The sequence below is a fragment of the Athene noctua genome, chromosome 3 (genome assembly GCF_965140245.1).
Source record: "Athene noctua chromosome 3, bAthNoc1.hap1.1, whole genome shotgun sequence".
In the NCBI taxonomy this organism is placed as follows: Eukaryota; Metazoa; Chordata; class Aves; order Strigiformes; family Strigidae; genus Athene; species Athene noctua.
In genome coordinates this window covers 2805776-2833623 of record NC_134039.1, presented here as the reverse complement: position 1 = coordinate 2833623, position 27848 = coordinate 2805776, and the positions used below count along the sequence as shown (strand labels likewise).

Below are 27848 nucleotides of genomic sequence, written 5' to 3'. Positions count from 1 at the left end.
TAAGGCCCTCTTCTGAAAAAAACGCCCAAATATTACCCTAAGCTTCAAACCCAGCAATGTTACATTGCCCTCTGCCTGCCTGTGAGCGATCTCGGGTGGAAAATTCCCTTTGGCCACTCTTGTCCTGAAGGAGTTAAGTCCCAGCAGCATCCCAGTGCTGTTATGCACGCTGTGATTCTTCCTCTTTATACAGGCTCCGTATTAGACAGTCTGAGAAGTCTCCACGAACAGTATGAAAGATTTTTGTCTACAGTAACATAAAGGGGTTAGAGTTCAATGCTCTCACAAAATATTTAATCTTGGGAAATGTTATTTGTAGTGTCATTCTTGTATATACCTGCTTTGAAATTCCTAACCTTAGATTCTTCTATGTAAAGGAATATAGGGCACAAGTGTTCTTACCTTTGATATACTATAGGATCTAACAATATTTAACTGGTGAAGTCATTTTTGTTTCCAAACCTGTGTCTCAAATATGCTTGGGAACGTGGAAACTCACAATGCCCTTATTCATGACATCAAAATCAGTTCCATGGTAACACATTGTGATGACAAAATACACAGATTGCAAGGTCACAAGTCACACTTAAGAACAGGCAGGGGAGAAATTGTTAGTTTAATGAATAACATTAGCCAATTCCAATAGGAATAAAAATAAAGAAAAAAAAAATTAAAGTGCCTAAAGTAAACACCCTTAAATGCACTTCAGAACCATTTCATCTTAAGTAGTTCTTCAAAGGCAGAAGCCTTCCACAGCTTTCAATTTCTGTGGCAAATAGAAGCCCGTGTTAGAAAGAAAAGAGACGCCGTAACGATGGCACTGGTGATGCTTCCCCTCTATATGCACAGAGCGAAACAGCAACTCCAGGGAAGAAATTTCAGAAGAAAAGGAGTCACCTTCATTCCAGCCTAAATCCCCCAAAGCAACTAATGCTGCTTACGCTGAGACGGGGTTTTCACACGCAGTGACTAGCCACTTCTGCAGCTGGCATTTCCTTGGTCTGTAGCCAGGTATTTGAAATATTTCTGTCGCAGGAGTCAGCAAAGCAACCGTGGCACAAATCCGATGAACTTGAAGCGATTCCTTCATTTCTTATTTACTGAGCACCGTGCCACAAGCAAGCAATCCAAATTTACAGGGTTTTAATGTACACAGGATGCCTCTGAAATTTTGCTGCAAGGACCCTGATATACGTAGATATGTGAAATCACTGCAACTCGCTCATCACCCAAGTAGATGAAGCCTGCAAAAGAAGGAGAGGGAGGAAAAACACAAAAGAGAAAATTACCAGCTCAGTATCCACACAACTGCCAGACACCTCTAAGGCTTTGACACACGGCCAGTTTTGCTTATGACTTATCAGAGCAACGACAGGAAAAATTTGGAGTACTTCAAGCAAACGAACCAGAAAAACCCGTGGTTAAGGGAATCTTCTTGCATATGGCATGTCTTAGGCATTAGGTGGTTGGTCCATGAAGTTATCGCACGAGAAGGAACAAGAACGCATTTGAACTCTTACATCAAAACCCTCTTTGAAATCGCAATTAAAATATATCACATACAATCTATTTGATGTGACCGTGTCATAAAACTGGCACTGCATGTTCTATGCTTACCACAATCTGAAAGGTCAATGGAGAGGAAGATTTCCTTTAACCTCTTGTTTAAATAGCATTTTATTTTTATTAGAAAAGATTATTATTTTTTTTTTACCATATCATGGCAGATAGCCCTATCCCAATACATCCTTACATAAACAGCGACTGAATAGCCAAAAAACAAATTGCAGCTTAAACTCTACAAGGAGAACCTCAGATTAGTTTTCTTTCCATATATCAGAGCAAAAAATTTTGAGAGGCTGGAGCGTTTCAAAATAGATCGGGGAGCAGCATCTTTGATTTTCTTTAAACATTTAAACATTTTCTTTAAACCGGATTATTCAAAAATAATGCAGGATGCTTTGGTAATACATTAACATTTTTAACATATGCACTCTGGCAGCAAAGGGGATGGTAAAATTCCCTCTATATTGTATGAAACGGCTTGATGGTTGCATACATACTTAACCACAGGTGGGGGGTTCTTCTTAATTTGGTGTCTATCATGTGATGCTTCATAAGCAAAGAATAGCAGGCCATGCTGCTTTATTCAATTGGGTTATGCTTTTACTCTTTCTTCCTGCATGTGAAAAGCATAACAGAGAACTAGCAGAGCAGAAGTAAGATGTGTTTTGTTAGTTGTCTGAAGCCCTGGGGCCCGGAACCGGATAAGTCCTGATATTATACCCTGGATTGAGCAGAATAAATCCATTTTGTTTCCTCCAAACATTTAGCCATTAAAAAAATATGAGATAGAAAAACAGACTTTGCTGTCTGCATGCCTTCTTGTAAAGCTTGTATTGTGGAAATGTCAGAATCATTAGGTCATTGGCATATATTTTGCAAGCTAATGCTTCTACTTTAATTCTCACTGGGGACTGCATGTCTGCTTTTCAAATAAAACCCAGACTGAAGAAGGTGAAGAGAGTTTAAAATGATGCTGGTAACGCTCTGTGATGGCTGATAACACTTCTAGATATGACTAATTAGGAAATATCAGCCAAGGTTGATACAACCACAGCTACTGGAGTACCTACTCTAATTCCAAGCCCCACAAAAGTAATTGGTAAGCATTAAAACTGGCCTGTAAATATTTGTGGCTCCTTTTAAATGCACACAGAGACATGTGATTGAGTAAAATTTTAAAATAAATACAGCACAAGAAATAAATTTTAATATGTGGAATTATGCACAGAAGAGAAGCATGGTGGGTTACACTTCAGTGAAGACAAGTGGATCAATTTGCTCCCAAATCACCAAAGACAGATGCAGAAGAAGGGGTCACAGAAACACATGCCCCATTCCAAAAATAGCTGCATTTCCAAAAATAGCTACTATATGTCTCTCAAAACACGTATCACTGATAAAATCTGGCATGAGTTGAAGGGAGAGGTTACTACTAGTAGATGTAATAATGCAAGTAGAAACACTCTCAGCTCACAACTGGATAAATAAGTCTTGAACTTGCAGCAGTTACTTCTCTGCCTGAATTCACGCTCCCCAAATCAGCTTTTCAGCAATTCACAGACACACGCGCGCGGTTTTGTCTGCGATGGAGCGCAGAAGTGCCTCTACTCTCAAGAGAAAGACAGATTCCTTCAATTCCTTCACTTATAGTCCTGTCCTTGCAGAAGCCCACCCAGCTCCCCTGTGTGGCTCTTGCAGCCCTGCCAGAGCGGGGACCAGGGCCGGGGTGGCACCTCCAGGCTTTCCACCTCGAGCTTGGGGCTCTAACGAACTCAAACCAGCCAGTCAAAACCCAACCAAAACCACTGAGCGCTGCTTGGGTTTGTAGCACGCCCAGTTTAAACTGTACAAACCCATAAATTTAGTGTGATTTTGATACCAGTATATAAATCAACCCAGGTTTATCTGAAAATTAATTTAGAATCAGTAGGCAAGTTAGTGGACTTGAACAAACCTTTGGACAGACGCAGGTTTTATTCTGAATTTCCAAATAAATCCTCAAACTAAACCAATGTCACGCGGTTTCTGTTTTCATTGTGGACATCTTGCACAGCCCTAACTAGCTGCAGATTTCTGGGTCCATTTTTACGTTTCTGATCCTTATTTTGAGGTTGCATGTTCCGTAACAATCCTACAGGATATAACCTGGCCGACTTTCACAGGAACTTCATGTACCAGGACACATTGGCTTGGAGTTACATTGCTCCAAAAGATAGGAAAATCAGCTGTGAACATGAAAGGTGCCGTTTCACTTGGCATTTTTCAAGCTATCCATTTAACTTCTGAGTATTTTAAGAAATCAAAGTTTTCCTGTAAACTTCTTTAAAGTGAAAATGTAAGACCCAAACAGATCATGGGCAACGCATAAGCATCACTCTGCAGCCATCAGAGCAGAGACATGTTGTAAAACCTGAATCGTGCTCTGATGTAGAAAAATATTCAGGTTTTGCTGATCTCTTTCTTCATCCTGTTCCCCTTTGTATTTATTTTAATCAAAATCAGTCTGGCTCTACAACCTATGCTATCTTTTACAGACAAATATACAAGAATAATTCTGTGTCATTCCTCTGAAACTGTACGACCGTTGCATTAACCTACAAATAAAAGATGAGTTTACAGGCACTCAGCTTTTATTTGTAGGTGCTCTGCCCTTTCTCCACTGCAAAAGTGGGTGAGATGATCAGTAAATAACTCATTAGAAAAGCAAAATTATGTTTTACTTATTTGTGTTTATGATTATTTCTTGGCCTTCAACAAATATTTGAGCAGTACAAAGCATATTGGGAAAAGGTGAATTCCCAAAAGCTTGGATATGGGAGTAAAATAATTTTCAAAATGTATGCCCAAAATCATTAAAAATACAATCTATGCAATGTAAGTAATCACGATAAAGCAGCATTCTCTGACAAAGAGCAGAACATCATCTTGAGTATCAATACCTCCAGTGAATGTCTGTGGACTATTCCAGAGGAAGATGGTTCACAGAGAAAACTGGGGAAATCTTAATTAACACAGTTCCTTTGAAATATTGCGGAAGGCAAGTAAGTTTGGAAATGTTTTCAAAAAACCAAATACATTTTTTCACAATTGGCTTCTGATATAAATTTTCTCTGACTATTAGCACCGTGGTGCAGCTATTTATTCTTAACTACTACACAAAAAGAGTTTGCCAAGTGTTGGCCTCATGTATTTTCCTTTCCAGATCAAGCAGAGGAGTAACTGGAACATGATTAAAATGAAGCCCATATTATTGCTCCTGTGAGAACGACGGCAATGTTTGTGTGGGTTAGAGCAAAAGAAGACACACGCTGCAAGAGAACTAGCCCTCTCGAAAGGCAGGGAGCATTTTAATTTTATCCCACCCTTAGATTTAGTTGACTTCATGGAGAGCCCTCTCTGCCTCAGTTTCTCCATTCTTCCCACTTTTCACGGTTTGCTTATTGTATAAAAAACTCACTATAGGTTCTAAGTTGCAACACAAAATTCTCACTGGAGTAATGATCGCTCCTGAGCACTATCTGGAACCATAAATTTGGAGGCAGCCTCTAGAACTTGAGGAGAAGATAAAGGGGTAGGTGCAGGGCTCATGTCAGTCACAGCACTGCTCCAATACGTCCGGCACACAACTGGAAGAGTTTCAAGCAACATTCTCCTCTTCATGGAGACAGTGACTGGGGGAAGGCAAATGTAGCTATTATTTTCATAGAAGATGTATGGATCTGGGTCAGAAGCACTAGATTTATTGAGGAGAAGAGCAAACTAGTTGCCAATCTAAATTTACAGAAATTATAATGATACAGTTTTAGGAAAAATTAAGCTACAGGGATAGAAATTTCCTAAGAGAGAGAAAAAAGATGGAAAGACTTCTGAGGCGTTTATAACAATTTTTTTTGATGGTGACTGCTTAAATTTGTAATCAGATTTTGATTTGGTTCTGAGGATCACAAAACTAATACTGAAGAGGAAGACTGATCTGATTTAGATACCAAGAGAAAGCCCAGAGAAGGTGGAAGCAGGGACAAGCGACCCAGGAGGAACAGAAACACTGCTTGAGCTGGCAGGGATGGAGCTGGGAAAGCCAAAACTCAGCTGGAACTGGCACTAGCAAGGGATGTGAAATACAAGAAGGGTTTTTTGTAAGTACACTGGCAGCAAAAGGAAGGCTAAGAACAGCATAGGCCCATTGTTCATTGGGATCTAGTGACAAAGGACATCTAAAAGGCTAAGTTACACTACACCTTTTTGCCTCAGTTTTCACTGGTAGGCTTTGCCCCCAGACCTCCCAGGTCCCCGAGCCTCTTATTAGAGTCCGCGGGCATGAAGCAGAGGAAGAGGAAGGTTGGGATCACTTAACCCACCTGGACATACAGGTGGTCCAAGGGTGCTGAAGGAGGAGCCCAATGTCATTGCGAAGCTGCTCTGTGTCTTCTTCAAAAGGTCTTGGCAGTCCATGGAGATTCCCCATCACTGGAGGAAGGCAAATCCCACAGCCCTCTGCAAGAAGGTAGCAAGGAAGGTGGTCCAGGTCCATCAGCCTCACCTTGGTCCTGGGGAAGGTTATGGAACAAATCCTCACGGAAGCCATTTCCAAGCATGAGAAGGGCAAGAAGGTGCCTGGGGGGAGCCAGCGTAGATTCCCCAAGGGCAAAGCATGCTGACCCACCTCACTGCCTTCCCTGACAAGGCGACCAGCCCTGTGGACAAAGGCCAGTTGGGGAAGGCAATGCCTATTGTGTATCTTGGCTTTAGCAAGGCTTTGACATAATCAAACCCCAGGACAAAGAGAAACAGAGTGAGAATGCCCGTACAGCGAAAAGAAAAAGAGAGGAAAATGTTGTGGGACTCTTCCTATATGGCTACAACCAGATACTGAAATATCATGGTTTTATAGGTTAGACTTCAGTGCATAAGTTATTCTCACACCCAGAGAGTGTGTACAGGCTACTAGTTAGCTAAAGTTACAGAAATGGTTTGGAAAAGAAAACCTATTTCTAGGAAAAAGAATTGATAAAAGCTTTCTTTGATGACATTAGAGTGAAATCAAACCGTTACGTGTGGATATGAACTCCATGTGAAAGTATAACAAAACCTTGAAGAAATAACATTTATAATTGTTTTCTTATAAAACATTTTCAGGAAAGGGAGTACTTACTCAATGGGTGAAAATGCCAGATACGAGGTTGTTAAGAACGTGAATACAGTAGGAGGACAGAAGTCATTAGAAGGTAGAAAATATATTCTCAGATGTTTTTAATGGCATAGAAAAGCCATCAACGGAATATAAAATAAAGTTAACAGAACTCAATTTCCCTGTTATACGTGCGCCAACACATACTTAGAAGTGTACTTAGACGAAAACTTAAGGAAGAAATTAGACTTACTGCTCTGAATCTAGCAGAGAGCACTGATGCACCTTAAGAAAGGGTCTTCACCAGCTCCAGGAGAGAAAGGGGAAACGCTCTACCTACACCCGCCTCCTAAGGGGTCAAGCCAACGCCTGTGCGCAGAACTCCACGTATCTACCAGGAAAGATGTTTCTTAATAAATGTATTTTGCCCCTTTCCCTCTCATAATACCCTAATTACTTCAACTGGGTTGTGGAAAACTTCTTTGGAAAGAGAATTTACCTCCGTGAAATTTTAACTTGTGCCCGCTGAGCACGGAGCTTTACCGTAACTTTTGGGCAACGCTCTGCACCTCTATCATTTTTCACAAAAGGATAGCCAAGGTTGGGAAGATACTTAAGTTTACTGATGTTATTTTGCTGTAAGTTTAAAGAATGGAACGGTATCACGGACGCAGAGCCGGCAGTGTATGCTTGGAATTTAACAGATGGCAATGTAAATGTAGGGGTGAATAATTAACTTATGTAGGAAAACCAGGACTGATCTAGGGGCCCTGGGAGGTCTGTAGATGGTTATCCATATTTCTCTGCTTGCAGAGAAGGAAAGTACACAGGAATGATAAATCTGGCTGAAAAAATTCTATCCAGTCTGACTGCCATAACTGTTGATCTGAAAACTTTCATCGGCAAAAAACGGATAATGTATGAAAGATGCGAATCATAACAATTAGCCTAAGAACTGTTTATAAAGAAGACGTCCTTCCTTTGCTTTTCTGATGGTAATTGCTATGCAAAATTGTCAACCGAGCCCACTAGGTGAGGCCTCACAACAACGAGGGATCACCAGAGACTGCAGTTAATACTGCAGGAAACCCAACTTAAGCTGAATACCAGTGAATACTGACAGGAAAATAAAAAGTCTCCGGTGCTTATGCGTGCACAAAAATCCAGTTCCTCATTTGCAGAAGCAGACTGCAAACCACTTATGACAATGGTGGAGAAAATGGTTTCGCAAACACAACTTTCCTTGAAAAGGTTATTCTTTCAATCGCAGATGGATGATTTATAGCTAGAATATAAACCTGGAAAAGACCTTGTGTCAGCAGACACGCTGTCTGAGCTTTCAATAAAGGAGAGGTAGTACAAACACCAGAGTCTGATGTTGTGCATGTAAATAGGCTCAAGAAAATTTTCTTGGTCTCAGACAGGATGCGGTCTGTCACTGCAACAGACCGTAATGCAAAAATGAGACTTTGCAAAAGGCAATACCAGCGATTAAAGCTGGTTGGCCTTCTGAAAGTAAACCTACTTTAACAATTTTGGAGGAGAAATTTACGTTGCAGATGGTATTTTGCTCAAAGGTTCTAGATTGGTGGTGTGTAAAATTTGAATGTAGGAAATACAAAAGCGAGGACATGAGAGGTGTGTGGGCACCAGGAATGAAGAATACTGGTTAAAAACACTTGGTATTTCCCTCAGAATTAATGAAGATAAAGGGGGGGGGGGAAACCCCAACACCACCACAATAAATGTCAAAAATAGGGACATTCAGAAACTGAGGGGAAAAAAAAGAAACTCTGATTTTAATTTCAAACTAGGTTAGACCTACAGGCCACATTTGATATATATAGATTTACATACATAGTTGAATAACTATTCATGTTTTGGTTGTGGATTATTATTCCTAATTTCCAGAAATATCACCATTAGAGTCTGCAATGATGCAATATGTGAGCTCACATATAAAATCTCCGTTTGCATAGAAGTTACCTGCCTTGGAGAACCAAGAAGGCTATTAACGCATTTTTGTAAATGTTTATAAATATATTGACACAAATTGAAGCAAAAGACATACTGTGACAGTGTATCATATGACTTGAAGTCTTTGTAGCCACAAAATAGCTCACGCAAGGTATTTGGCAGCAAAAGCAGGTATAAAACCCACTTGTTTCCTGTAAAACGAGTTTATTGATTTCTCTGAGAAAGTCCACAAAAATAGCGCCCACCTTAAACCTGCACAGAAGAAAGAGGAAGGACCAACATTCTGAGACTTTGAGATCCAAACCAGAGCAGACTAGAAAAGAGAGAGAGGATCAGCCAACAGCGGTTTAAGGGACTGAACAAAACATCGTGGAGAGCTACAAGCAAAGGAGCACCAGCTCAGAGCCAACTCAGAGCCTGAGGGAGAGCTCTGCAGAGTTCGCTGCGTGGCCACTTAGATCTTTTCCCCTCCTTCATGGAGAAATGGTAGTCCTCGGTGAGGTCTGACACCTTATTTTGTCTACTTATTTTACAGCTATTAATGTAAGCAACCTGATTTTGATCAGGGATCCATCTCCCTTTCTCCTGAACTCTTCCTTTGAGCGGTCATTAGGTTACATTGGAAATGCCAGGTGACTCGTTGGCCACCACCTAAAGACACAAGACAAGCAGAACTTAGAGTCCAGGCAGACAACCGTGATGAGGGCAGCTGGGAAAAGGGAAGCAACAGAAGCTGGATATTAAGAGACAAGCAGAAGTAAAACAGGCATACTAATTCCTTTACTATGTTATTTAAAATTTCCCTTGCCGTCTCCTCCAGCATCTTCTTTCAAGGCGGTTTAAAGAAACAAGTCATCTTCTGGGCAAAGTGAGCTTTGAGCGAGGGTAAAAGACACACAAGAGTCACGGCGCATATATTAATTTGCTCCAAGGAAAATGGCCCTGAGACCATGGGGTGTATTAGTGTCAGCTGACTACTCATCCAGAATTGATCAGTGGTGGTAGTTCAGGAACCCTGAAGGAAATTTCTAGATTTGCAAGCAGGGAACTATGGGTTTATTGTAGCCATTTGCCTTGTCTTGACCACTCCCTAGATCTCTGTCCCATTCTGTGCATTTAGACCTCAGTGGAGGAAAACAATTTATAAACGTACTTAACTTTGAAGAGGCGATTAAAGCTTACAGACATCAATAGCAGGTAAGCATATAATTGCTTATGTCTAAAATAAAGATGAGATTTGCACACTTTAAGTGCATTCCTGAAAGGATTTCTTATGGGAGATTGTTTTCATCTTCTTTTGCTCAACTGTAAAGAGTCTAGCACAAAGATCTCTGTACGAAAAAAAAAAAAAAAAAGCAGAAATGTTTCCTCGGCAGGGTTGTTTAAGAAAGAAACAACATTTTGATTTGCTTGGAACATAGTATATTTTAACATATATTTATTTCTTCAAACATGTGCAGTATCTGTGTGAAGGGGTTTTCAAAACAGGGTCATCTACCTTTTGATTTTTCAAGTATTATGTCTATGCCTCTACTTTTGATTCAGCCACGGTAAACAAGAAAGCTTCCTTCCCTTTTTGTAAGGCCTGTTTGATGCTGTTTCTTGATCTTGAATTAGTTGTTGACTCATATCAAATGCAAATCAAGCCCTTTTACAGCATGAATCATAGCTGCCCTTGGTTAAGGGGGTAAGAAGAGATGAGAAGGGAAACATTACATTTCTGGACAACGCTGATGACTGAGGGCTGGCGTGACTCATACTCAAGAGGGCCGATACGCACTTTCAAGTCAACAACTTAGGAGATTAAGAAGCGACTTCAAACAGGACTTTCAAAGGGAGAAGAAAACAGGAACTGGAATAAGCAACAGAGTAATGCACACGGCCACATCCTGAAGTCCTCAGTGCTGCAAGATTCCCATTGCCATTAACTTTATGGTTTGCCAGCACTAAGCTTAGAGTTCATGGTTTAAGACTGACCGTCAGTTAACTGGGAGTTTCAAATAGCTGAAAGTCCACTCTGTAGAGCTTTAAAATTATTTTTTTGGCCAGATTTTGTAACAAGCAGTAATCCAGAGCGCTGCATGCAATTTTCCACCAAAAAAAAAAAAGTTTCCTTGATGTACATGGCATTGTTATGAAAACTGTGGACATATCTGTGGTTGCAAGGAAGAGGCTATGGAAGGGGCGTTTCTATTTGCTGAAAATTGGATGTGGGGGACAACTCTCAAAGAAGTATCAAAGAAATCATTTTTGTATCCCGTCTAATTTTACCCTATATAGGAAATTACTACGGAATTAGAAAAATGTCCGTCCATGCAGCAAAGCATCTTTTTGCTGATGAGAAAGAGACAGAACCAAACCATTTTAAAATCAGCAAGTCAGAGGCATACTCACTTTTGCTACTTACCACAGACAGACATAACCATTTCTTCACATATTAGAATACTTTTTCTTCAGTTTACTGAAAACTGAAAGAGATTTCTGGCTATTCCTTTAAAGACTGTTTGGGGGTTGTGGGGTGCGTGTGGTTTTTTTTTTTTTAATCAAAGTTTGTTCCATGCATAACTTCCTACCTACCACATACATTACTGCACATGAGCTCCTTTTATATTTGGCTACATCAGATTTAATTGCAGAATCTCTGCTGCTCTCTTTGGAGGACAAGGAATCAACATGTCTTTTGTGTATGAGCAAGATTCTGTCTTAATCCCATAATAATTTTCTAATTCCTTTCATATTCTTGTCACTGGTGCTTAAGACAAAAACTTGGCAAAAGGGCTTTAAAACAGAGTCAAGGTATTGCTCAACTAGTTTAAAAAGAGCAAGGGAAAAGAGATTTACCTATTTTTAGAGCAGCAATGAAACAAATACTTTAAAGAGTGACTTGGTTAAGAACATTTTGGATTAAAGAACAAATGCAATTAGGATTACTTGGCAATTACACTGGGGTAATCAGCCAACGATCCTGCACAGAGATATCCCACTTCTATCACTTTTACCCAAAGGAGGGCATTGTACTGAATGCCAATGATCCAACCAGCGTCTGCTATCAGCAGGCAGCCGTCCATCAACCCTCCTCCTCCAAAATGTCTGGCCAAAAACTCACCCCCCTCGTCCCCATCGGGTTTGACAGCAGGTGGGGATCCCTGTGAGTCGCCTCGCTGGGGGCTGCACCGTCTGCTGGCTTCACCCACCATCCCTCCCACTCCCCGAGACGGTACCAGCCGTACGCTACGCCAGACATTCTGATATGACAGATTAAACACCAAGAATGAGGAAATCAGACAGCGCACAAAATCCGCCAGGCAAGTTCACTGGACAAATATTTCCAATTAACTCTGCAGCAGGGGCCAAGTCCACGCTGAAGCTGGCTCTGTAACCAGAAACCTCGCAGTCGGCCAGATGGGTTTCGTGTGGCTGCGCTGCCTGCAGCCTGGCGTCAGAGGAGCTAGTCCTGGGGAAAGGACACGGTGGGAGTATCGTAAAACTGAGAGGTGTGTGTGCATGCTTCAGGGCTGACACTCACTTTTTCCTGGTTGCCATTTAAGCAGGCAAGGCCACAGGGTTCAGGTGCCACGCTCCCCCGGGCACCTCAGGAAACCTGGCTGGTACCCAGGAGCCACCACACAGAGATTTCCTTGTTGTTTCCTGCTCTGAACAGACCTTCTACTCTAGCCCAGCCTTTCTGGGACAGTTTTATGTTCATTCAGCATGGACTACACAGGCATTAAACCATCTGCCTGACTTACAGTGTTAATAAGCTTAAAACCTTCCGCCTGTCAGAACTGCTCCTGAAGGCAAGTCGAGCACTCACAAGGCATTGCTCCTTTAAACCAGCGTCAGATTTCTGTCTTGCCAGACCTTCAGTAACTGCAGCTTTCAGCTTTTGGCTAGCACTGAAACAGTTTCTGTAAAATACACCACAGATAGCTACTAATTTGAAAATATTAGCATGAATAACAATGCGCTTGATATGCCTGCAGCCAGTTATGTCCTTGGTTAAAAGAGTAAAGCCTCTAAGAAATGTCTGAGAGAATACATCCACAGAAGGGACCAGTATGCATTTGTGGTGTCTATTCTCGTCTGTTTAAAATAAAAATAGAAACCCAGGTTGCCTAGGTTTTCCACCTTAACGTAACTTTCGAGTTATCATCTGATGTCAAGCTGCTAATTACACACGGGTAGTGTCACAGGCAAGAGATGAAAATGTGAGGCTTGCGGCACAGAATACTTACATAGATTGTAACATTTTCCAGTGAGCAGTGCTAGACTGGATTTACTAAACAGAACCATAAAGTTAAGACCCCAAATTTCCACTTGCCAACAAATGGCACAAAGAGCAACGACTCCCACTCCGCAGCACCTCAGACCAACCTTTGACAGTACCGATGCATATTCATCACTCATTTGGGTAAACTCATGTGTCGGGTTTTCTGGTTTGAATTCCTCTTTTTAAAACATTGATCCAAATATCTTGACATGTATGTGGAAATGCTGGAGGAATAAACCCCCTGGCAACGTTTGTATTTAAATTTTTTAAAAAATGTGTGTATTTGGCCATATTTTACGCAGCGGTATTTTCTATTTCCTCAACCAAACTGAGATTTAAAACAAAAACCTGCACTAGCCCACAGTCCCACCTGTCCCTTCTGCACCCTTCTTTATATCACAGCTGGGTACAGAGTTATTGAGGGTGGTTAATGGGTCTTTACTCCCTCCTTCCTCCACTTGCAGCAGCTTTGGCAGCGCATTGCTTTGGCTCTTGGATTGCTGTCTGGCCGGGTCAGGGCATGATGGAACTGGATGTACAGCACTGGCAAGCTCCGAGGAGCAGCTGCTGCCCTGCCCACGTGGCTCAGACACATCCATGACTCGTGGGCTCACTAAAGGCCCCTGGCTCCTCCACGCTCACTGTCTGTGACCCAAGCCTGCAGATGCAAACTCCTGAACGTTAAACAGGGCTGCACCCAGCCCTGCATACACCTATTTATCCAGGCCACCATATGTAACTGATTAACAGAAAAGAACATTTAATATCAACATCCCCTGGTCAGGGCATTCCAGCCTAGATTTTAGATTCATCCACAGTGAGCTCCAGTTCGATCCCGCATTTGTCCACCCCGAGATGCCATCACTATTAACTGAGACCAGGATCCCACCGCCTTAGGCCAAAGGTACGTACACAGGAAGAGCAGCAAGAAGCAGCAGTGCTCCCAAGAGCTGGCAGCCCGAGCAAGCCACTAGCAGGACAGGTGGGAAGGCAAACAGGTGACAAAGGCACAGAACAACACTCTGAAAGGCTGAAGTAGCTTAGGAGCAGAAGTCTCACTTACTTTCAGCAGTGCTTTTGAAAACTGCATCCAAAATGATTCTCCAACATCACAGAGTGAAGCTGATCTCGGTAGCAGTCCAGTACCCACAGGACTCCAAAGCTCCTCCAGGATGCCTGGAGGCAGACTTCAAACAGTACAGATAACCAAACTGTGAGATTAGATCCGAGTCAGGAAAAAAGTTAAATAGTCCAGCAGTGCTGCTGAAAGCAAGCAATATGGCACTGGCGCTAATGCTAGCCTCAGCATCCAAACCACTGAAAAGAAAACCATGGCAGCAAGGCTCGCAGAAGAAAAGGGCTCAAAAACCTCACAAACAGCCATGAGGGAGGGGGAAAAGGATCTGCAAACTCTGCAATCATCCACACGAAACTGCATCAAGATGTACAGCTCGTGAGGTCCTCGTGGTGTGATGAACAACACACACCCCTGGCTCATGACTTAGCACAGGCTTAAGATGAGAGAACTGCAACTGGGAAAGAGAATGAATGTAACCAGAAGAAATTAGAAAATGGAAGAAAGGCTGAGGGGGAGGGAACAAACCCAAGTCCCTCATTTCTTTCATGCGAGCAACAAAGTCACAAATATAAGGAGCAACTCTGAATTCTTGTTTGGGTTTGGCTTTGCTTTTTATGTGGGCATTTTCTTTTTTTTTTTTTTTTTTTTTTTTTTAATATTTTTTATTCTAATATGATGCCAGCAACAGCAAACCATATGCTGCGAGAGATGGCTGTCCAGGTAAGTAATGAAGTGGTAAAACAAGAGTGCCTAATGCCTCAGACCCCTGCCCCTGCCAAAGGGGCAGCCTGGCTCCAAGGTGCTGAAGGACAAACCAGTGCGGAGGCCAATCAGCCCCAGCCTTCATCAGTCAGTGGGCTAAGCACAGTCCAACAAAACTATTAGGATTTTTCCAGACTTTCTCTAGACAACACGGAAAGACCACGCAGGGGAAAGGTTCATGCTGCGTTTGGAGAAGCAACTTGGCGCCCCCGCCAAGATCCAATTTGCTGCTTGGGTGCACCACACATCTGCAAGTGTGCAGCCCCACGCCGTCCCTCCATGACAAAAGGGACCCCGCGTACTTCAGGAGACAAAGCGGTCTGATAGGCTGCCAGGTGTGCCTGGAAAGGCTCTGCAGGGAACAGCACCAGGCAGTTGTGTGTTGCCCTCTTGGCTGCACCCGAGACAAGTCACTCAGAGCTCTGCAGACACCGGCATGGGGCAGCACTGTATGAGGAGAGAACATTCAACACGCCATGCAGCCACCACAGAAAATTGCTTTGTCTTTAACCTTTATCTCCCAAACCAGGCCACGCAGCCATATTCATGTTCTGGGCACAGTTTATCACAAAGGTTCTTTGTGTGTGTCTCCACAGCAGTCCCTTTTCCCTCCACAGGAGCTGTCCAGGTTAGGTGACCTTCTCTCCTGGCAGCAGTCTGGGCTTATTTACCCTCCTGGAAAGTGGGCTGAGGGAATCAAATAACCTCAGGCTCTCAAAATCAGGCCCATGGGAGGCTTAGGATAAACAGGCTTGGTGGAAACTCTATATAGATGAGCATTTCACAGATAGCTGTACCTTGTGCCCCATGCAATAGTAGGCATCACTGCTTTCCACCTTAAGTTAATCTGTCCTTGGGGTTTGGGGGTGCATCTCTTGGGGTTTGCTTTGCTTTTCACCATAATTCTGCTTACAGTGGGGTAGCACCTACCTGGTTTGCAGAAGTCTCGGCACATCTTGAAGTCCCTCAGCACACATCTTCTCCTTCCTCTTCTCAGAAGTCATCCACTCACTGCTGCTACACGAGGTCCCTGCCCCACGCTTCTTTTTCTGCCCCTCGGCTGGCCCTCGGGACTTCGCCAGAACACAGGCTGCCATCCTGGGAATTTCACAGGAAAGGTACAAAACATGGAAAACCTGCTGTATTGTTGTAAAGGATGATTAACAACACTTGGAGGCAACACAGTCCAGAATAATCATAGACCTCATTAAAAATTAAAGGCCAACTAGCAACTTAAAAAAAAAAAAAAAAGAAAATTAAAAGCACAATTTAGCCACTTTCCTAAGAGAATAAGTACAAATAAATTTGCAGAGCAGTATGCTGCACGACAAGGTTGACTCAGAATCTGAATCTCCTTGCCTGGTGACTCAAAGAGCTACTGGGCAAGGTGAATTTAGCAGGCATGTACCAGGAAAAGTGAGTGACCAACAGAAGATACGGATGTGGAACTTGCCCTGAGCAGACCTGAGCCAGAGCTTTTAGAAAATGGAGTGAGGCAGTATGGACCTCCTCTGGTGGTGGTGGTGTGCATCTTCACCTGGGAAACGGTTGCACACACAGTCTCTCCAAATAAACAACTTCCCACTAAAGGATATTCCTGATTTGAACCACCAGCTTCTCCTCCCCATATTAAAGTTTCCACTAGTCGTGGCGTCCACTCTGCTAAGCTACACAGAAACACTCAGAAGATTAACGTTCTTCTATAAATTCTCCTGTTAAATAGATTCACAACTAGTAATTTTATTCATTAAGATTCCAACTATGTTACAGTCTGTTAGTCCTGCGGCCTCTTGTTCAGTCACCTACGTGATGGCAACGTTCAAGGGAAAATGTTCTTTTCCTTTAAATAATGGCAGGTACGTTCCCTTGAAAAACCCAATCCTGCAATTTGTTTTTGCTTCACGCATACCAACTCTCAGGAACTGACTCTGGGGGACAACTCTTGAGCCTTGCCGTGGGAAAGACAGGTTGTTTTTTTCTGAGAGATGTTTAGAGCCTAGGGAAAGTGAGGCTGAAGAAGCGTACAACCAACAGGGAAAATAATTCAAAATAAGGGAGCATTTAAAAAATCCTTTCTTTGGCTAACACTGGCAGTAAATGTCTCACTTGAAATATTGCAAGGAAATCCAGCTTGCCTGCACAGGAGAGCTATGGCAGAGCAGGAAGCGAAATCCAGTAATTAACAGTGAGATTTTAGCTCTGACAACATAAAACATAGCACAGCACAAGGAACTTTACAATATTTCGCATTTCTCTCTAAGAACGAGGGCAGAGTTTAAAATAATGCAGGGGACTTGGGTGAAAGTTAATCATTCAACAGCAGCTCCTAGCAAGGGTCCGCTGACCCTCTTTTGGAGCGATGCTGGACTCCCCGTGGGCACTTGGGTCTACAGGAGGAGATGGCGTTTTGCAAAATCGGTGCCTGATGTCCTGGCTGAAAGAATTTACAGCTTATGCAAAGAGCGATCTGAAGCAGATACGACAGAAGTACTAGGGAAGCGATACACGACTTGCCTGGTCGTTCAACCGTAAGGGTGTGCTGAAAGATTTCTTTCCGAGGCTCCTCCAGCACAACCTCACAGTGAGAGCTACTGCACCGGGTCCACAGAAGTCTGATTACTGTGCGCACCGTGCGCTAGCTCGGCAGTGAAGTCATTCAGTAGCCTGATTAAAATAACATCTTCTAATTCCCTTTTTGTTGTAATTTACAGTCGCTCTCCTTTGGCTGAACCTGCCAGCCATCCTGGAGGTGAACAAAGAGAATGTGCTAAAGTTGCCAATTCTGGGGCCTGGTGTGAGAGAAAGCTTTTGTTTCCAGAGGTTGTATTTACTCTGGAGACAGTTAATCAAAGCTCCGCAGAGCATTGTAATTCTTCTGTTCCTTTCGTACGGGTATGAACTCTCGGTGTCTGATCCCCACAACTGTCTTTTCAAATCCCCACAGTAAGCTCACTCCAACGTAAGTCACACTCGGGCCGGTTAAGACAGATTCAAGCTTTTTCAAAATGGCTTTAGACAATTAAATTACATCACTTGGGGTGTTATATTTCATATTAGCACCATGGACACCAGCTAACTTTCTTACACAGCTGGAATGAGGCTCAGGCTTACTTCAGCAGAAGGACACCTAATGCCCACAGCCCAAACGGGGACTTGGATAGAGCCAGTTCCATTGAAGAAGTGACTACTTGGGACAAAACGGACAACCTGTTAAATGCCAAATGTAAAAATCAAGGGACAATCCACACAGAGACATCCAAAATGAGTGGTGATAAAGGTGCATGTCTTAGATTTTTCTGATCTTCTCAATTTGTTATTTAACCCTCCTCTTTAATAATTCACACTGCCTCCGACCATACATGAAGGCTGCACATGCAGAATCAATGCCTGGTAAGTAATTTGTCTTTCACTTAAAAATCACATAGAAAACTCTCTCTAAAGTCCTCTGGTGATGCCAGTACAGACTTTTTTCCCAACTGAACAAACTAAGAATTCATTTCAAATAGCCAGGTTCTTGATTTGCTCTTGCACCAAGTCTGGAGTCTACGATGAAAGACTTTAAGGCAAAGCAAAACTACACTGGAGCTACTTGTGCTCCTGAGACTCGGGCAAATCTAGTTGGAAGCTTTGTTGTAAAGCATGACATTCTCTTCTCAGCGTAGAATTATGCAGGGAAGAAACCTTCTCGATAAAAGAAATTGTGTGCTACTTAACATGCAAATATTATAAGACTCATTTGAAATACAGATACTTAAATAAACAGATTCATAAAGCCAGTAAAGGTCTTTTTTAAGCATGGACATGGATGCCAGTTATCTTAGATAAACATTAAATATGAAAATCACTCATTTATTTTTAAACTATTTATTTTTTAAATGGTTCCATTACACAAATGCAAACAAAGCACACCAGAAGCACAGCGCTCCGAGACAAGTCCCCTGAGCACTGCCTGCGTGCGTGTATCCAGCCCAGAATATGCCTTATGGGCGGTGAACTCCAAATAATTTCAGCCTAGCTCCTTGGAGAGGATGCTGCTGTATCTAGGATCAGTTCTGGGTGGTCCCCAGTTGCATCAGAAAAACTGTTTTAATACAGATAATTTAACATTGTAAAGTATTTTGTGACTCTTCGGGGAATGATGATAGTGAGAAAAGTGCAGTATTTAACGCAGTTCCTTCACCACCTCTACGAGATAAACCACACCAACACCTACCTATGTCACCTTTGCTTTGTTTGGACTGAGCTTTAGCCAACTTATTCCAGCATCAGCCAGATGCTGAGGCTGGGATAGCACCATAAGCCAATCCACTGAGCTTGGTGGACAGGGCATTAGGCTGGGACACAAAGCTATGGATTTGTCCCCAGTTTACTGCTGATTTGTGACCTTGGTTCACTTCGCCTCTGCTTCAGTTTTAGCTCTTGTAATCTTGCAGCGAGCTTTTGTAGAAACACCTGCAACTACCAGCAAGCTGGGGCTCCCTGTGTGCTACAGTCCCACATCCAATAAGCAGCAGCAGCAAAGCACAAAGAGGCTGTGCCCGTGAACTGAAAATGAGAGGTGGCCTACACACCAAAGAATGGAGCCAGCTCAGGAGCCAACCAGGAAAGCACTGGGGCAGTGCAGCTACACTCCCCCTTCCCCAGACCCTGCTCTGCTGAGAATTGCCTCATCACATGGCATTTGCTCCTTGACTTTTGAGCAGTGGAAACCATGGACTGACGATATACAATATCTTTTCTGCTTCCCCAGTGTCACGTTTCAATTAACATCATTGCAACAGATACTACAGAAGCACAATCTGTGCTCAGAAACGGCAGGAAAGGTGATCTGTGATACAAGCTTTGTGTTAAAACGGAGTCTACTACGCGAATGAAATCTGACAGGCAGCAGAGGACAGCGATACAACCCCAGCCCACAAGCCAGTGCATTCAGATCCATTAACAAAAGATCATGGCCAGTCTTAAAAAAACGCTTGAACACAAAGCCCTTTTTGTATCATCAGAAGATGATTGTGATCTAATAAGTCCAGCTCAATATCCACTTGAAGCACTCTCACTTTGCTTCTACGCTTACCCACTTTTGCTTTCTAGGGTTAGGTCCACGTCAACAGCTGAGAGAAAGCTGCTTCTAATTAAAGATGCAAACGCCTATTCTGTGTACTTAATTCACACTGTGCTCACGGACACAATGCTGATAAGCAGAAGTGATTCTGAGCCACAAATGGTTAAACACAGGTTCATTTCCTTTGCAAATTGCTGCTCTTTGAAGCGGCACCATTTTTACTACTTCTGTCTTTGTTAGAAGTTAAGACTCTGCCACTGAAAATCTACGGTGAAATCTGTCCCCTACTGCATGGCAAAACTCCCAGCAACTTTAGTAAGGCCAGGAATGGATTTCATCCCCTGTATCTATAGCAACTCAGAGGCATAAATTGCATCCATGGGACCTTAAAAGTCAGAAAGCAATGGGTGGCAATCATAACGGAGCTGTTTTTCCCAGGATTCTTAGAAAACAGAAGACAAATAAATAAAAATCCAGAATATTTTAACATTTCATTTCCCCAACCCCTCTTCACGAACAGCTACAAGCCCTCAGAGTTTCCCACTGCCCGTGGTCAATGATATCATTCACAGTGATTTTTCTACACCCTTCATTCGCTGGCCTTTCTTAGGGCTGCTACGGTTTCCTGTGGGCTTTGGTTCGACTTATGTTTTTCTTGGCCATAAGCTGACCTGAAAATATGAGGCTATTTCAGGCAAAAGTATCAAAAAATAAAATAAAGTATGCTTTTTCAACCCCTATGGCCACACCGCTATGCCTTCTGCCATTCTGCCATTCTGCCCAGTTAGCATTTTTAAAACACAGTATTTATTTATTATTTATTTGCGCATTCAGTTGAAACAGCAGTACTTGAGGCAACCAGAATATAATTACACAGGCTGTAATTTGGCAACAGAAATCAGGTTCTTTCAAAAAGCGCTTCAAGTCCTTGCACAGACGCTAAGAAGAGCCGTGCTGGGACTGGCACCTCGGTCTCACCCATCACCCAGAACAGGCCACCTCACGCCCCAGCAGGGCACGGGTTCGGGCTGGAAAAGCAGCCCTCACCCTGGCGACCAACAGCACCTCCCTGCAATGTCTGGGTCTTCCAGTGGGGTTTTCTTTCCTCTTGCTTTCCCCCATGAGCAGGCTCTGAGGAGATGGGTGAGGCCACAACGCATGCTCAAGGCTGCATTTCCAGGCCCTCTTTTTCCTTCTCAGGAAACCTTCCACGCTTGCCATAGGGCAAATTGACATAATATTTTAACAGACTGCCTATATCCGTGTGGACAGCCAAACATATAATTGAAGGAACATTCTGATACTCAATTAGTCATATTTTTTAACTGGTGCGTGTCTAACACTGTAATCACGACATTAAAAGACACTTGCATAGTTTGATGTGGTCTTTTTATAATAATATACAAGGCAGTGGCATCATCCTGTCCAACTGACAATCTACATGGTGGCATTGAATCCAAGTTTTTCCAGTTACTGGAATGAAACAAAAAGAAAAAATACCCAAGTATTTCTAATTTGTTGAAAGCTGCGTGTAAAGCAAAACAACCTCCTACCCAGAACTCTGTAGATTTACCCAGTCCTTCTTATGTTTTAAGGTGCAATCATGAAGCGACTGTAAATTATTAAGGATAAAACTACAGTTATTGTGACTGAAGCTACTTAGAACCACATTCCTTCTTACTGAAGAAAGGCACATCCTGGGGTGCAGACCAGTCTAACTGCTGCAAAACTACTTGGAAGTAAATAAAGCGATTCAATAAAACGGGAAACAATTTTGCCAGTGGGATGTGGGAAGTGCAGAGTGGGAAGGACTCTGAATTTTGTGCACTGTCTTCTGATAGATTTGCAGGGGAAGACATTTATGCTGCGATTCAGCAAAGCAAGTGAGCATGAAAACAACCCTCTGATTGCAACAGCTCACCTGAGTCATCATTACCCAGGTAAAGGTGGGAACCCTCACGGGTATCCACCACCTGGGCGATTCCTGGAGAATTTTAACCCAGTTATGGCTTTGGAAAACATCCAGTCTGTGGCTGTGAGAGTCTACCCACGCTTGTTCTATGACCAGAAAACTTGTGAAAGAGCTGTTTGGATTAGGCCAGTGAGACAAAAGTCCCCCCTTACAGGCAAATAAACAATACAATGGGTATTCGGCAGCCAGTCATCAGAGATGCACGTCCAAATGATTCTTCTTGCTGTTGCTCTTACTGACCTGGTTTCTGTTCCCTGCTCCTGCTAGGCAGCAGAAGAATTAAAGATTTAACATGGCACCATAACCATGTATTCAAGTCACCTCTTCACTGAAGAACCCACCAGGTCCTGAGGTCAGAAGGATCTCCCCTGTAAAACAAGCCAATACCCCTCAACTAACCCAGCACTGGACTTGGTAACTTGTGTCTTGTCAGCGCTCATCTTCCAGAAGAGGCTTGTTCTGAAGACACCAGGAGACTGAGGACATCCTGCTTCCTTTAGCATTTCGTTGCAACACAATTACCCTTCATTTAATCATTTGCTTCAACTGCTCCAGTGACTCATTAGAAAATCAGTGATACTCACCCACATGAACGCAAGCTCATAGGGCTTCAGAGAAAAATATGCAAAGTTTTTAATCTCTTTTCATCTGCAGCCGACTCCTCTCCAGCCTTGCTACGGCTGCTTTGATCTCACGTTGGCCAGCTTCCATGACATCTTTCACTTTTTTGGGGGAAGATTGTACTGCTTCATTGTCAGGGTGGTTTTATGCCAAGCTGCTTCTCTTCAGAGATGAGATTTCCCAAAGTGGTGACTACTCCATTCCTAAACCCTTATTTGAGCACTCTGATAATCAGCTTTGGTTTTCTAAGATTTGGAGTATAAGGCATCTTCCGACAGGAGATATCAGGTGCAGGCCCAGCTTTATAGAAAACATAGATCTTGTTTTCATGTCCCTATACAGCAAATTAGAATTACAGGTTTTCATTTGTGGGCTTAAAGATCTTGACAAGAATGGCTCTCCACTGGATTGTAATTCCACATCATTCAGCAGCAATTGCTCAAGTTGTCATGAACAGTTTAAATCTCCACCAGTCACACGATGTACCCATTAGGAAGCGAGTTGCTGGGTAAAACCAGATGGCGTGGGATCAAAATGTTAAGAAATGTCTGGATGGCACAAAACTGGGCCTAAGGGAAATACTTACGGGACCTCTAAATGGTACCAGAAATAGGTGTGTGCCACATCATGGTTTCATGACTTCATCAACTTTCTAGTATTTCTGGACTGTAGCATATTATTTTAGAGTGAGATTCCAAATGTTCATCTAATGTATGTATGTTCCATCATCATAATGATCTATTTTAAAATATTTCATATATTAAACTGTAACTCTGAGGCACTAATTTTTAGAATTAGCCTGGATTATTACCCTTACTGTAAAGTAAACCTCATTGCTTTTCTGGATTTTAGGCTGACAGTTCTGCAGCTTCTAAACCCAATGGCATTTCTGCAGATTTAAAGGTATCAACACCTGAAGTGGCTGAATCATCAGGGGCATTATTTAGACAGGTATTTAGGAAAAAACCACCTTAGCCCAAGGGAAAATTAAATATGGCCCAACACCCATACAGTAGTATAGGAATAACATACATGGACAAAAGCTTTGCTGTGAAAATGCTTCTCCTGGGTTACATTAATTTAGGAGGCAGTTTCCTGGGCCAACCTTGCTGTCTTGACCACTATACTTTGATAATAACCTTTGTGGTTACAGAATAAATTTGTAATGATGCTGAGATTGGAAACCAGTTATTTCACTTCTCAACCAGCATCCCGACTTCTGATCTATCCCTCCTCAAAACAATCACTGCACAGCATCACTTTCTATCATGAAAAGCTGCATTTTCAGGACAACTAAGCTACCAGGCAGAAACCTTCCAAGGACGATAACCCAGTTGCACTCTCAATGCTCCCAGTTGCTAACTGGACTCCAAAGAGAGCCTTGGCCTCCCCACAGTCCTGCTGGATAACTTCTACCTGGGAAACAACAAACATTTCTTCAAAGTCTAACAACCTCTGTGCCTGATTCTCTCCCACACCAAAGGGGACTGGCTGACTTCATGATGTCACCTGAAACTGGCTACACCTTGACCATCGTGAGGCCTCCAGATCAGTGGCCAGGATCAGGACAGCCATGTCCCTGCCAGACAAACCGGGCTCCTCTCCATCAGGCTCCTTAACACCGGTTTGAGCGCAAGACACACGAGTGGCCAAAGCCTAAAAAAAGGCCAACAGACCCTTATCTTGCTCTTTTTATGCTACTGTTGTCACTCAGACTTGGACTGTGTTGGGTGGGCTAGACTTAACAACCTAACAGAGGCTCTCCATGAAAAGTGGAAGAGATCATCCCCAAAGATTTACCCTTTGGAGCACCCCTGTCATCATCTACGATGGAGGACGTACGTTGTTAGGAAGCTGTGTTAGGCTGATCAGATTTCCTTCACATCCCTACCTCTCTCCCTGTTACTCTAAGGTAGCTACAAGCCAACGCACTAAAAAGTTGGAGGAAAACTTAATCTTGATCGCTGCCTGCCAACAAAAACCTGTAGGTTGACTGGTACAAGTTTAGGACATTTCCCCTATGTCTGCTCAAATTAATGGCAAAAGACACCCTCCAGACTTACTCACTGTAGTTTTTTAATGGGAGGTGTGGTTTCAAACTATATTGCACTTCATCCCAAAAGCATTACTGAACATTTACATCACAGAAAAGAGGAAACCATACTTATTCTTATGTTTTACTTTAGTTATCTGATGAATAAGGTGCTATCATACTTATTTTCACTTACTAAACTAGTCTTTTTTTGCACTGGCAACACCACAGAGCAATAAGTTGCATGGAAACGGCCATTTCTACTTCTTACACTGGGATAACAGCGTTGCAGAAGAAGCATGCAGATTTACTGGGCGGGGAGGAGCCTGAATGTACCTTGTGTCCCCTCTGCAGCTGGACTGGTCCTACAACACATATTTCTGTGCCAGAAGACACTCTTCATCACCCTCAGACCCTGCGTGCTCACACAGCCGTGCTGTGGGATAGTTAGTTTCTCCAGACATTGCTTTGCCAGGCACAGGTAGTGGAGATGAGAGGAAATGTTCTTCAGATGTGGTCTTTGAGAAGGACTAAAGGGCGGGCATCAAGATGGACTAAAAATCAGGTTAAGAGCAGCCACTTTTAAAAGACCACTGCTCTTCGGGCTCGAGCTGTAGGTGAGGGGTTTGCTAGCATGCCATCTCTGTGATAGGGGAGAACACCTCCTGTGGGAACTGAAGTAATATGACTTTATCTGCTAAGAACTGTCCTTCAAAGTTTCATCTTCCGCTCCTGAGTTAAAAAACATTAGTCTTAAGGACATTAGTTTTAAACGACATAGTCTCTAGGCCTTTGGTTCCCTAGAGTCACGTCCTATGTTAATCTAGGGTAACATCATGTTACTCCAATTACTGGAAAGCTTCACAGAAGTCAGTAAAAAAAAATAAAAATTAAAAAATCATCAGTATTAAGTGAAAACAAACTTGAACCAATGTTATGCTACAGCATCAGAATGTTCCAGATGGACTGCAATGACCCACAGTGCAGAATGTCAGCTCTATTGAAAACCTCTGCTGAGTTTTGATTTGTAGATTTTTTATTCTTTCCCCTCCTCCACCTTGGTCTTTGTCACCCCACCTTATTTTTATCATGTCCCTTTACCAGTGTTCTCAAAGATCCCCATCTGAGTTTGGTTCCTTTGGAACAGAGCCCTGCACATAAAATTATCTAAAGCAATCTTCCTTTTATTCTAATACTGACATTCATAATCCTCTAAGGACTTGAAAGAAAAAGAAGGAATAATATCAATTATGGGAAAAAGGCTTTCATAAACTGCAAAGGGGTTTTGATCTGTTAAAATAAAATTTTAAAACATCAGCCATTTGCATAACATTTCCCAGGCTAATCCCCAACATAATTCAAATGAGTTGGTTTAGCATACAGAAAATAATAGAAAACCTTTCTACGGGACAAAAACACAAGGTTTTGTTTATTTAAAATAATTGCAGCTGTGGGATAAAGAACTTTAACTGTACCAAACAAATAATCTTAATCCAGATATTACAAAAATTGCTTCTCCTCTTTATTCTTTTTAGAATAGAAAGGTGATTACAAAGAAAAAAGAAGTCAGCAAATCTCAGGTGTTGACTACTTCCGATCTTTGGAAGACACAGGATCACCTGTACTCCCTTCAAGGGGATAGGAAGGGACAAAAAGATGCCTTGCATGAGTAAGAGGAGAACACCCTCCTCCTCCTCCCCCTCCCCAGACAAGGGTATTAGTCTCCCTCTGCAAGATGACTTCTGAGGGCAGGCTTGTCTTCTGCTGCTACCTGATGCTCTAACTCCACAACTATCCAGCTATGCCATTAGAATTGGGAAGATGCTACACATGTGGTAGGAGTGATCCTCCAAGATATAAGACATCTTTAATTAAACATAAATGTCTGCTCTAAACTGCCACTTGAAAACACAAGTATTTTAGAAATAGACCTAAAACCAGAGAACCATGGTTCTTCTCCCTGGTTCTATCGTTGCTTTCACTCCAGCACATATCAACATAAAACTGTCATATTTGTGATTTCACTTACAGGTTAATATTTGGGAATATTGAGCTTAACTCTCTGCATGGTTCAAATTTCTACATCCCTTCACGTTCACTGGAAGAATCTGTCAAATAAATTAACCAAATGTTCAATAATTTTTCCACTTCCCTGAAGAACAAATTAGGAGAAGTCATGAGGTCTGGCAGCCACAGTTTTTAAAGCTGGGACAGCTCTAGGAACTGTGAATCTAAATTATCCTTTTATGTTGTGGTTTTCTTGTTCAAAGTGAAGACCAGGGACCTAATCCATTCTCTGAACACCTGCAGTTAGAATCAGAACTGGGACTAGGATTCACATTTCTCCAATTCTTGCTCTTGCTGCTCCTCTACATCAAAACAGGACTGAGAGTCATTTGCTTCAGATCAAGTATTTTCCCAAAGCTCATGGACCCTCCAACCGTGTCTCTCTTCCCCACCTGAAAGACCACTTGAGCCCAACTTATAAACACATGTGCAGTTTGACAGGGGGCAAATGATCTGAATCAACCGAGTTCTTCTGCATACCTCTTTGAGGAAAACACGCAAGAAGATACAACAGACACAGCCGTGACCGTGTGATGCACTCAGCACTATCTAAAACAATCTTACCACCAGCTGTGGGTCAGCTCACAGGCACTAGCATCTCTCTCGTCGTCTGTACTGTGCTAACTCGAAACAATCCTCATATGAGGCTGGAAAGCTGAGATTCACTGGGAACGTGGGTCCATATGGTGCCCTCGTGGTACGTGTCAGCTGAGCGGCAGGGTTGGCTGGCAGGGGTCATGGGGTAAAAGAAAAACTGAGGTTTTTCCATGTCGTGCCTTTAAGACGATCAGACTCCTAAGGGATAAAAGAGAGATCAAGAGTCCAGATAGTATCCTTTCCTATAAATCAAGCATCAATCCACCTTCAGTCCCAGTGGAATGGAATTTATGCTGGAGGATCACAAACCTCCCATGTCCACCGGTACCTGTGAGCCATACCTATGCCTCCAGGGATAAGCAGACTGGCTGAGAATGAGTTGTCTCAGGAAACTTCAGATCTAAATGCTGAAAGGGGATGGTGAAACCTCAAAAAAGCTGCCCCAAGATATTTTTGTCCTTTCACTGCTGGACCCAACTTGTCCCTCTGTAATTCCCAAATGAATATGTTGGTCTTTTGCCATATCTACTTCCAGTTGAAAGCCAAAGTTTCCAAGGCACACACAAATTGAAAAGTGTGAAAGCAACATTAACACAAGCTTTCCCAAAGTTCATGCTAAGCTATCAACAGAACAAACAGACAGAAGCTGAGGTGAAGGTAAGACTAACACATGCACTTTTCATTAACAGACTTCAAAATCTTTTTTTTTTTTTGAG

At 42.6% G+C, this 27848-nt stretch overlaps 1 long non-coding RNA gene across 1 annotated transcript; it reads right to left on the bottom strand.

The window, feature by feature from the left end:
* Positions 1–593: 593 nt before the first annotated feature.
* LOC141958419 (uncharacterized) lies at positions 594–27305 on the bottom strand. The gene is made up of 3 exons (XR_012633273.1): positions 27100–27305; positions 15712–15879; positions 594–1244 (listed from the first exon to the last, which is right to left on the bottom strand). It is a non-coding gene; the product is annotated as an uncharacterized LOC141958419 (long non-coding RNA).
* Between the last annotated feature and the right edge of the window lie 543 nt (positions 27306–27848).